Raw genomic sequence first — 12407 nt, 5'->3', positions numbered from 1 at the left:
TCTTTATGCAATGACATTTTTTCCCAATAGCACAGGCACGACTCAGGCCCCACATGGGAATAGGCTCCAGCCACTATTCTAGGACCCTTCAGACCATTTGCAATTTTGTTATTAAGGAAAAAACACACACACACACAACAAAACCCAGGCCTGTGGCTGTCCTAGCAACCAGCTAGGCTCTTGCTGCACCATCACTACAACCATTCAGAAGGTTAATATGACGTAACACCAGGGAACCAGCCAGAGCCCAGCATCGAGCAGGCATGCTATCCAGGCAGACGTCGGCGGGGGCGGGCGGTGGTGGTGGGGGGAACAAAAAACGGACAACGTGCTCCCGCTGTTCTACGTTTGGAAACACAATCATCTTAACAATAAAAGCAGCCCAAACTCTGGGTACACTAGTCCCTGTGCTTCACATCGTGAGCTCAATGAAGCCTCATAAGAACTAATTTCAGAGTTGAGCAAACTGAGGCTCAGAGACGTTCAGCAACTTGTCTGAGATCACACAGCTACTCACCGGTGAAACCGAGATTCGAATGTCCTAGGTGGCCTGGGACCCAGCAGCCTCCACAAAATCCCATTAAGACAAAGCTCACCAGGGGATTGGGAAGGAGCACGCACTTCTTCACATGTTACCAGCTCTGAGCCTGGTGCTTTGGCGCTTTGCTAGTTGGCTGGCTTGCACCAGCTCATGAGAAAGAACTGCTACATCTTTAGTAATTTTGTGAACTTGTTGATGACTCTTTGGTAGCTTGAAATTGGCCGTGGTGGGAGTAGCTACACCACAGAAATGGGCAAATGCTGCAAATCAGGGCTGGTTGTAAACACTTACCAACATTCCATTGCATGCAGGCATTAGAGCCAGACTGTCCGGTTCAAATCCTGGGCCCACCGCTTACCGTGTGGCCTGGGGCAAGTTTCCTAGTCTGCAAGACGGAGATACCACAGTGCCTGTCTCATCGGCTTGTTGCAAGAGTTAAACATAATAATCCATGTAAAAGCACCTGGCACAATAGAAGTGATGGGCTAGTGTTAGTTGTAAAAATAAGTGTACTGCAACTACTAATTATTACTATTACTATTATTATTATATTAGGCGGCCATCCACTTTCATCTAGAGTACAGCAGCATGTCGTAAATATTCTCCCTGCCTCTGGTCTCGTACACTCCAGTGCATCCTCCTCACAGATGCTAGGGTAAATTTCTAGAATACAGATTTTACCTCATTCCTCCCTTGCTCAAAATATTTCTATGGCTCCCTATTACCCTCAGGGAAAAGTCGCTGCTCCAAAATACCAAAATCTCTTAGTCTGCTCGGGCTGCCCTAACAAAGTACCACGGTCTGGGGGCTTAAACAACAGAAATGCATTATCTCTCAGTTCTGGAGGGCAGATGTCTGAGATCAAGGTGTGGGCAGGCTTGGTTCTTTCTGAAGGCTGTGAGGGAAGGCTTTGTTCCAGGCTTCTCTCCTTGGCTTGTAGATGGCTATCATCTCCCTGTGTCTCTTTACATTTTCTTCTTTCACTGCACGCCCTGTGTCCAAATTTCCCCATTTTTATAAGGACACGGGCAGTATTGGATTAGGGTCCCACCCTACAGCAGTATCACCTCGCCTTAACTTAATTAATTACATCTGCAGTGATCCTAGTTCCAAATAAAGTCACATTCTGAAGTACTGGCAGTTAGAACTTCAACGTATGAATTTTTATGGGACACAGTTCAACCCATCACAGTCTGCCCTCTGGCCCCCCCCAAAGTTTGTGTCTTTCTCACATGAAAAATACATCCAACATCCCATCCCAACATCCGCAAAAGTCTTAACCCAATTCAGCATCAACTCTCAGTCCAAAATCTCATCCACATGTCATCTAAATCAGGTATGGGTGAGGCCCAGGGTATCATTTGTGAACTTGTGAAACCAAGCAACAAGTTATCTGCTTCCAAGATGGGTGTAAAGGTTATTCTGTTTTTCCTTTGAATCCAGCTTTTTTTTCTTAGAAATATATTGGAGGCCGTTTTTCAAATTAATAGGTAAAGATCTATGTTAACATTTTTAATGCCTTCATAGTATTGCATTTCATGTGTCTTAGCATTTATTTAACTTAACATATACTAATGAGTATTCAAGTTGTTTTCAACCTTTGGCCATTATGAACAGGATGTCTCTCTTTTTTTTTTTACACATGTGCAATTATTTTTATTGATATTTTCATTATAATTCAGAAATTCTGTTTGATCAGAAAACTTATTGCATATAACATATTGTTAAAACCATAACAAAATTGTACTTTTCACTCAGAGGAAGGATTCTTGACCCAGTGTTTTCACAATGCGAGTGCTTGAATTAAACTATGAGCTGACAGCAAAAGATAACTGACATATTGAATTAAAAGCCTCTCTTTTATGTTAAACTTTGACTTCTATACCCAGCTTGATATGTGGACATTTTCCTTCTTTTTTATGTGTATAATTAGACTTGGTAATGTAGCTGTCCCGTTGACAGAGTAAACTCTTGTAACAGTAAGGGTGGGTGACTTCCAGATATCCGAAGGACTCACAGAGTAATTCAGACTGTGCCAGTGTGTGCATTAGCAGTGACTAAGAAAAGCTCAACAAGCAATATCTACCAACAGCTCCATGATTGCTGGGGACGGTGTTGAAAGACTTGATTTCATCTGCACGTTCTTGCATGGAGGCAAATGAAGGTGTGTGTATGTCTCCGGGAGAAGGCATTTAATGAGCCACTACTATGATGCAAGAATGGATGAATGTATTTTTCAAAGGTTTTGGAAGAAACGTAATGGGTGGCCGGGTACCCGTGCCAAGTAGATCGTGTCTGGGACAAAGAATTACTCAGAAACAGTAACTTTACCCAAATGAAGAACAGACTCTGCGGTTAAACAAGATCACCTCCCCCCAAATTGTTAGTTAATCTCCTGATTGTCACTCAGGTTTTTCCCAAACGGATCCATTTGGGGACAGCTGAGTGTTTCCTTCATCCAGCAGATTTATAGCTTTTTCCCTTTCCTTCAGAACTCTGAGAAGAACATGAAGAGGAAAGGTGCACGCACTCTTACACACTCTTCTCTTTGAATTAAAATCTGCAATCACACACACATATGAAAAATTTTATTTAGACTACTTCATTCTGTGAGTCACAAATACTAGATAAATGCTCCAATGGGTAATGGTACTTATTTTATAAACCTTTGAAACTAATTCCACTCGGCATTATATGTATGTTTCTCCATTAGCTCAGAATATTTCATATTTCCCCTCACGTATTCCTTTGGAGGGGTTAAAAGGTGGTCATTTCTATCTACATTTAACATACTGACTTCCAGCTGAAACATCCAAAGTTATAAACGTGGGAGAGGCAATACTAACTAAATCTAAGGAACATAGTTGCTTGCATCTACTTTGTGTTCTTTCCAACTGACCAGAGCTTTCCCCTGGTTCTTGGTGTGGGAGGATCCCTGGGGAATTAACTAGCCTGATTTCTCATTCCTGCCTCTTTTCCTTCAACTGTAGTGATCTTTTCTATCTTCATTCAATATCTCCTTTAAATTTGGCTGATGTCAGAATACCTCCAATTAGTCTCCCTTTGATTGTAATCACTTCTCTACTCTAAAGCACCTTAGCAATTAAATACAGCATTCATTGAGAGTTTATTTTGTGATCTTGAATTTTATGTGGGTATCTCTGTTCTTCTCTAGTCTGTAAACTGGTCATCAGGGACCCAAGACGCTATTTATTTGGAATCCCCTAAAGGCACCTCGCACTTTAAATAACACACATATTGAATATAGTATTTTAAACTATACTGTATCTATACAGTAATGAGAAATATTTTAGCTTTTGGACACCGTCAATACTTTCTCATTATATTATGTAAAACTATTTATTTACTGTATTAATTAATTTAAAGAGAAAGGGTACTTCAGGTAGTTTTCAGTTCTACTTTGAGTTCATTTTGGAGAAGCGATTTGAAATACAAAATCCATGATTTGGGTTTTGTTTTTTTTTTAATTTATTTTTGGCTGCGTTGGGTTTTCATTGCTGTGCGTGGGCTTTTCTCTAGTTGTGGCGAGCAGGGGCTACTCTTCGTTGCGGTGCATGAGCTTATTGCGGTGGCTTCTCTTGTTGCGGAGCACGGGCTCTAGGTGCGTGGGCTCAGTAGTTGTGGCTCGTGGGCTCCAGAGCACAGGCTCAGTAGCTGTGGCGCACGAGCTCAGTTGCTCTGCGGCATGTGGGCTCTTCCCGGACCAGGGCTTGAACCCGTGTCCCCTGCATTGGCAGGTGGGTTCTCAACCACTTCACCACCAGGGAAGCCCGAAAATCCATGATTTTTGAATGTTGAAAACCATTAGACTAGAATGAAAGAAATATATGGAGCTGTATTACATATAAATATTATTATAGCATGGTTTTTTAAAAATGCTTGATAGTTAAGTCAATCTCATTTGATTTTTTATGTTATTTACTATAGCATTTTTTGAAGAACCTTTTAGCAAAAATGCATATCTTTATACAATTTGTCCAGCTTTTGAATACAATTTTCCATACTTTCAGAGGAGATCAAATGATGGCAATACAGTTTGGAAATCCTTGTCACAGATCCATTTCTTAGGATTTTCATCTCAGATATGTTGACTTCCATAAGCATCAGGACCATACTTGCTTGATAAATGCATTGTTGGGCCGTACTTTTTATTTTTATGGTAGAAAGAAAATGGCAAAAACATATTGTCATTCACATTTCGAGCCCATTCCTGTCTCTGGAGCTGTGCTCTGGCCCCATTTAGCCCATCGATCGGTTCTGCCACTCGCAGTGTCGGTTCCAGAGGCTTGTAGCGCTGTTCCCATACTTCAGAGACATCTCAGAAGGGTCCCTGACATCGTTTCCTATCAATGGGTGGCAGAATTCCGGTCGGAGGAAAGGATCAGGCACTCGGCAAGCCAGCCAGCTGCCAAGGCTGACAGAGTGCTTCGGCTTCACTTTAGGTCTTCAGTGCATTAAAGGCTTTGCCCTCTGTAACCACAGCTCCCATGGATCAGGATCTTTTCTGAACGGTGAGTTGTATAAACCTGGAATCTGCTAGTGTTGGAGGGTCTCCCGCCGAGGTGGGGGGGCGGCTGTGGCTCACCGTGGGGACAAGGACACTGGCCAAGGTTATTTTTATGTGCTAACTTGACTGGGTTAAGGGAGGTCCAGAGAGCTGGTAAAGCCTTATTTCTGGGTGTGTCTGTGAGGGTGTCTGTGGAAGATATTTGCATTTGAATTAGTAGACTAAGCCAAGAGATCTGCCCTCACCCGTGTGCGTGGGCATCATGCAATCCATAGAGAGCCCAAATGAAACAGGTGAAGGAAGGGCGGATTCCCTCTCTCCTCTAGAGCTCAGATGTCCATCTTTTCCTGCCCTAGAACTTCAGAGCTCTTGCTTCTCCCACCTACAGACTCTGGCACTTACCCCATTGGCTTCCCGGGTTCTCAGGCCTCTGGACTTGGACTGAATTGTACTCCTGGTTTTCCTGGGTCTCCAGCTTGCAGATGGCAGATCTGGGGGATGGGACTTCTTGGCCTCCATCCCGTGTGAGCCAATTTCTATCATAAATCTCCTCTTCTTTCTCCTATCTGTGTATCTATCTATCATCTCTTCTTGGTTCTGTTTCTCTGGAGAACCCTGACTAATACAGTGGGACAGGCAGAGGATAGCCATTCCCATTCCAAAAGGGAGAGATTGGAAGGAAAATAGGGACCACGGGTCCCAGGAAAGTCTGAAACCTAGCAGGGCAAATTCCTTTTGATTTTAAGGCTTGCGAATAATCCTCTGGCTCAACGGTCTGCCCTCCGGGTTTGTCCCTCAGCCCCCGCAAAAACAACTCAGGCAGTGGACACAGCCAACAGCTGGCTGTTCCAAAACACATTGTTCTTTCACACCTCCATGCCGCGCACTCCGTGTTCCCCGCGGACCAGAGGGCCCTCCTTTCCCTGCTCACTTGGGCCACTCCTCTCAGCCATCAGGCCTCGGCTGAAGCCTTCGTTCTCTCCTGTGTGACCTTCATGGACCACGGCCCCTCCTCCCCAAGGTCAGGAGAAGGGGCTGCCTTTTTACAGAAAGCACCTCTGGCGGGTGAGCTGCCGCTCCGGTGGATCCTTACAGCCCTGGCCTGTAACTGCGGATCCGCCCACCTCCCCACTAGACTGGGTGCCGCTGGATTTCAGGCACCAGCTGTTGTGTATCAGGTTTTAGCCCAGGGCCGGGCGCAGAGCTGCTGTGCGATATGTGAATGCCTGTGTGTCTGAGTGACGAACTGCACAAAGGAGCCTTTTCTGAACACCTACTGTGTGCAGAGCGTTGGACTTGGGCTGGACACTCTTGAGAGGGCGGGGAGGAACCATCTCACACTCATCATTAGAGACAACAGATGTATCGCCCTGCAGAGCTGGAGGGGCCCTTGGCAGCAGGCGCTGGCACCTGACACATATTAACTCATCAGATCCTCAAACCAACCCTGCGACCCTGCGACCCTGTGAGAGATTATGTAGCACAGTGTAAAGGCAAGCAACCAGGGGCCAGCCTGCTTTCAATCCAGGCTTTGCCACTTAGAAGCTGTGTGACTTTGGGCAGTTTATGCCTCCCTCTCTGTGCCTCCGTTTCCTCTTCTGTAAAATGGGGCTAATTGGGGTACCTACCTCACGGGGTTGGAGTGAGGATTCGGTGACTTCATATCTGTCAGGTGTCAGCTGTCACTCAGCTACAGCCAGTTTCTAGCTGCTGCTGCAAAATGCTTGCCAGTGCAAAGCATGCTTATGCACCCAGGGACAGGGCTGGGAAACGCGAGTCCTGTACATGAAATGACTATCGTGCACCAACAGGCAACATGGACAAATAAATGTGTGTATGTGGGGAGGGGGACAGTGACACTGGATGTCTGTTGGTGGCAGCTTCTTCACATGATAAGAGGCCTGGCCTGGGAGGCAAGACCCCGGGTTCCCAGCTCAGTCTTGCACCTGACCCAGTGTGGGACGTGGGGCAAGCTCCCTTCCGTCTCTGGGCTTCACTTCTGGCTCTCCACAGGCTTGGACCTCCCATCTGCAGCATTTTCCAGAAAGTCCCCCCACTTGCCTTGGTGGTTGAGAGACCAGTCCTGGGTTGCAGGCGGCCACCAATTGTGCTGTAGCTGTAGCTATGCCTTCACATCCTGCCCCCTGGTTGCACAGTGTGTCTTCCAGCAGGGAAGCACTGCTGCCTTGCGGAATGAGTATAGGTGCCACCTGGTGCAATTCGAGTAACAAAACCAAAGGGCAAGGCAGCGGCTTGCCACTCTTCCAGTGAGCTGGGCCATTCGTCTCCCCAGCCCTTTCTCCTGAGCACAGAGGCAAGCAAGGCCAAGAAGATGCTTCAGTACCCAAGTGCATTCTCTCCGGGCACCTCATCACTGCCCCAGCACCTCAGGACCTAAGATGCAGTGCAGTCTTCTTGCCCCTGACATGCTGCCCGAGGCTCTTCCAAGGTGGCACTATATGGGGAATTACGGTACTGGGCATTTGCCAGGAGGAAGAGAGTGTGTGCTTTACATGGGACTGAAATGTCCCTGCTGTTCAGAGAAAGGAGATTCAGAGAAGAAGGCAAAATCAGTGCCTTTTGCAGCAGCCAAATTTCCATCTCATTGCTGTGCGTGGCAACGTGATGCCCAGAGCCAGATCACACAGGCTGGTGTCACGTTGCATCAGCGGCAAAACAAACAGCTTTAGTAATCAAGTCCCCTGGATGCGGTGGCAGATGCCTGGCTGGCGGGGAGGGCCACAGTGATCACTTTAGAGATGTGGGGCTCTAAGCAAGCCAGACATGGCGCCACACCGAGCCTTGAGGAGGGCTCAGCGTCTTCCCCGTCCTGCCCCTGTCCCCAGCCCTGTCCCACAGAAGCCCTCCTTCCCAGTATGCGTCATTGTCTGTGAAGCCATAGCCACACACTGGCTCCTCGTTCCTGAAGAGCAAACGTGGCAGTGTGCCACATCACGGGCACCGCCCCGCCATGCCACTTCGTGGGCTCAGTGAGGCTGGTGGAATCGGAGCAGAGCCCTCGAGAAAGTTCTGGACTGTAAATTCTGTAGTGTGGCCACGAGGGACCGCGTTTCTCTCTAGTAGGATCGACAGCAAGCAGAACATTTCCTGCCCCTGATGGAGGCAAGAACCCGCTGTCCCAGCCAAACTCCATGCCAACCTCTCTTGCTCTCTACTCAGGGCTTGTTCCTGATAATGAAATGGCCATTTTGCCTGTGTAACATTAGTGATTTATTAGTGATTATTGATTTTCTTTTTAAATTTTGTTTATTTATTTATTTATTTATGGCTGCGTTGGGTCTTCATTGCTGCGTGCGGGCTTTGTCTAGTTGTGGCGAGCGGGGGCTACTCTTTGTTGCGGTGCGCGGGCTTCTCACTGCGGTGCCTTCTCTTGTTGCGGAGCACGGGCTCTAGGCGCTCGGACTCAGAAGTTGTGGCTCATGGGCTCAGTAGTTGTGGCGCACGGGCTCAGTTGCTCCACGGCATGTGGGATCTTCCCTGACCAGGGATCGAATCCGTGTCCCGTGCATTGGCAGGCGGTTTCTTAACCACTGCGCCACCAGGGAAGTCCCTGATTATTGATTTTCAGTTGTGGTTTCTTGGGACTGGGGGACAGAGCAAATGGAAGGCGTCCTGCCTGTGGATCTCCATGCATTTGCTTGAGGCCACGGGCTCGGATGCAAGCGGCTCATCCATGGGTCAAAGGGCCGCTTCCGGCTGCTCAGTTTCCTTCCACTCACTGGCTCCCGAAGAACCCTCCCTCCCTCTTCCTCCACAGCCCTAGCTGCAGATGGGAGCGGACAGGGCTTTAAGTGGCGGCTCTGATGATTTCTTTCCATGGCCCTGACTGGGTCCTGTTCCCACCTCTCAGGACCCGCTCTGCCCCCTTTTTCCCCAGAGGCCTCCCTCCTTTATTCTCCCTTAAAGGATTCTTACTTCTTCTGGCTGTCCCACTGTTCCCGGGCTTGGAAAGTGGTGGCCTCCGTCCTGTGGCGGGAAGTAAGCAGAAGCCCCTGGGCCCGTAGTCTGTGCTGCTCGTGGCCTTGGTCCTTCCTACCAGCAGCTTCCTGGGTCTGGAAAGGATCCTAAGAGAGGGGGTTCAACTCCTTCCCCGACCCTGTCCCTGAATCCCGGCTCCAGCTTCCAGCCTGAGAAGGGGCAGGCCCTCCCGCATGTCTCCTGGGCACCTTGCCCCAGCACCATACGAGGTGTGGAAGAAAGATCTGGTTTTTTGGTTTTTGTTTTTTTAAAAAGGATGAAAAAGAAGAAGAAGGGAGGGCTATTTCAGATGTGTTTAGCCGCACCTGTCTCTTACTCCAGTTCTTTCCGTGTGGACGTTCAACAGACGTCACGCGGGTACAGCTCGAGAGCACCTCACCCCAGGTGCTCAGCTGCACGCCTCTGTCCTGGCCTCCTTTGCCGCTGTGGCATGGAGGCCCAGGGCAGCTTGTTTGCCATGCGCACGTGCCACATGATGGGCAGTTAGGCTCCCACAGAGGGAAGCTGGCCAATGGGGAGAGGAGATGACAGGTAACTGCTCCCCTTCCTCCCCCTAGTTCCGAGACATATTTCATTTGGCTTCTCAGAGGGTCATATGGCATCAGACAACCAGTCACCCACCATGGTGCATAATTAGATATCATATCCTTGTTCTGGCTCTTCCTCCTTCCCTGTGTTGCCCCCTTGCTCACCCCCACCCCTGCTCTCCGGGCTCCCGTTTCCCAATAAAGATACATGCATATAACCCTTTGTCTTAGGTTCTGCTTTCTGGGGAACCGGGTAGTTGGTACTGTGAAGGGCCTTAGAAATCCTGAGGATGGGATTTGGGAGCTGGATCTCTAACTAGTCAGTGGTAATAAGGACTCCCTTTCTGGTGGACAAAGGGGTGTGGTAAGCTCTGACGTGCAGTGGCATCACAGGAGTTCAGATTTTCACCGTGAAGCACGTGGTTCTGCGGTAGCTGTAGCCCTCGAAAGCATGGGAGCGACAGGAACCATTAGGATCTGGGGGCTGTCTGGCTTTTGTTACTTTGAGAAACTTGCCGTAAAGAAAATGGCAGACTTGGGTCAGCCAACCATCAATTCAAAACAGCCTGTGGAAACTAGAAGGAAGCATTTAAAGGGATCCTTGTGTCCTTCAGCAGTAGAGCAGACCATGACGAAAATCCGACCCAATATCAAATCAAAATACAATGCAGCAAAGGAGATTAAATAGAGCCCCAATAGTTTTCTGTATCAAGGTCTCAATGGGAAAACAGTGGGACTTGGAGACCTTGAATGGGGACATTTGGGTGGATAAGCCTGAGACTGTTGAACCCCCATACTCTCTGGAAACCTCCACTACCTCTCATTGCCTTCAGGGTGCTAACCAGGGTTAGCTCTCAGTGTAGCCTAAGCTTGGAAGTACAGTTCTTGTTCTGAAAGAAAGTAGCTTGCATGAGAATTGCAGAAACTGGCTAATACATGCGAGCAAGAATTGTGACAGTGCTGATGGGAGTTGGCTATTGAAGACGGTGGACCCAGTGACTTGACAGGGGAGAATTTATTGACAATAGTGGCACTCACTTGTGCCCAGGGATTCAATGTTCAGACAAAACCATCGGGAAAGGGTCCTAATGCTCTGCTGGGGTGCTCCTTGAAACTGGACAAGACAACAGCCTATAATAAATGAGATGGAGTTGTCCTAACGTTCTTGGTATGGTAGCATAATGTTGAGAGACGTGTTAGAACAGATACATTATGTGATACCAGAAAACCTACCATTTGACTGTGTTCCTTGCGTAGGGCAAAGAACGCTTCTGTCATCCAGGCAATATATGAGAGGGGCACTGGCATATTTGAGAATCTTTGTAGGTAGCTGCCTTCTCTAGGTTGAGTGTTACAGTAGGAGATACCACCATGGAACTGGGTTCCTTTGTATCAGTGGAGATGATGAGATTCTATTGATAGAATGGCAGAGGCCAGGTGGCAACACTTAGCCATTATTGTAATGGGAAGCAAGGTCAGACTAGCAACTGGGGTGCCATACCTGCTGGGATCTGTACAATGACCAACAGACCATGTGTTCCTAGGATGGATAGGTGGATCGATAACTAAGGTGTCACTTGATTAGTGTAATTTTAAACAAAATCTAAAGCTTATGAGCAGAAGGTGGGTGTCAGCCACCACAGTGAAAACCTCAGTTTCTTATTCAGTTTCCAGATCTACGTCACGTTCCAAACCCAGAGCCCAGATTGAAGGGGAGACTGGTTTCCTTGCGGAAGAACCCTACGGTGCCACCACAGTTCCGTAGGACAAATATTCTCCCAATCCTTCCCCAAAGGGACCTAAGGACATTTGTGACAGTAACTGTGCTAGGAAAAGGGAACTACTTATACTTTTCGAGAACTGTTGAATACAGGGTATGAACTTACATCAACATCAGGAAACCCAAAATGCCATCATGGTTTTCTTGTTAGAGTTGGGACTTACTGAAGTCAAATGATAAGTGGAATTCTGGCCCAATGATCTAATGGGTCTGTGGACCCATCCTGTGCCATTTCCCTGGCTCCCAAGTATATAATCGGGATAGACACCTTTAGCAGCTAGAAGAACCCTCACATGGGTACCTGACTTGTGGAGTAAGAATTATTTTGATAGAAAAAAATCAAGTAGAAAATGCTGAAACTGTCTGCTCCCTCAACCAAGATAGTAAATTAGAAGCAACAGAGGAGGAATTGCCAAAATTAGTTCCACTATCAAAGACGTAAAGGATGCAAGGGTGGTGGTCCCCATCACATCCTTGTTCAGTTCACCTATGTGGCTCCAGCAAAAACCAGATGAATTGTGGAAGATGATTGTGGACTGCTTACTGTAAACTTAACTAGGTGGTCGTTCCAGATGTGGCTGAACTGCTGGATGTGCCATCTTTACTAAAGCAAACCAGAACATCCTTTGGCACTTGGTGTGTGGCTATTGGTCTGGAAAATGCATTACAGTAAGTCCCCTACATACGAACGAGTTCTGTTCCAAGAGTGCGTTTGTAAGTCCAATTTGTTCGTCAGTCCAACAAAGTTAGCCTGGGTGCCCCACTGACACAATCGGCTATACAGTACTGTACTATAATAGGTTTATAATACTTTTCACACAAATAATACATAAAAAACAAATGAACACAAAAAATAAAGAAAACAATTTTAATCTTACAGTATAGTACCTTGAAAAGTATAGTAATCCAGTACAAGAGCTGGCATCCAGGGGCTGGCATCGAGTGAACAGGCAAGAAGAGTTACTGACTGGAGGAGGGAGAGGAGGTGGGAGATGGTAGAGCTGAAGGATCGTCAGCCATAGGAGTCAGAGG

The 12407-nt window shown here is 47.4% G+C and overlaps 1 pseudogene across 1 annotated transcript; it reads right to left on the bottom strand.

Moving 5' to 3' along the window:
- Positions 1-1904: 1904 nt before the first annotated feature.
- LOC309652195 (spermatogenesis-associated protein 17 pseudogene) lies at positions 1905-5588 on the bottom strand (annotated as a pseudogene). The gene is made up of 2 exons: positions 5472-5588; positions 1905-5098 (listed from the first exon to the last, which is right to left on the bottom strand). The product of its transcript is annotated as a spermatogenesis-associated protein 17 pseudogene (transcript).
- Positions 5589-12407: the final 6819 nt, after the last annotated feature.

This window comes from Balaenoptera physalus (genome assembly GCF_965194825.1).
Source record: "Balaenoptera physalus genome assembly, chromosome: X".
NCBI classification, from domain to species: Eukaryota; Metazoa; Chordata; class Mammalia; order Artiodactyla; family Balaenopteridae; genus Balaenoptera; species Balaenoptera physalus.
Note: the sequence above shows the minus strand (reverse complement) of the source record. Positions and strands in the feature narration are given on the sequence as shown.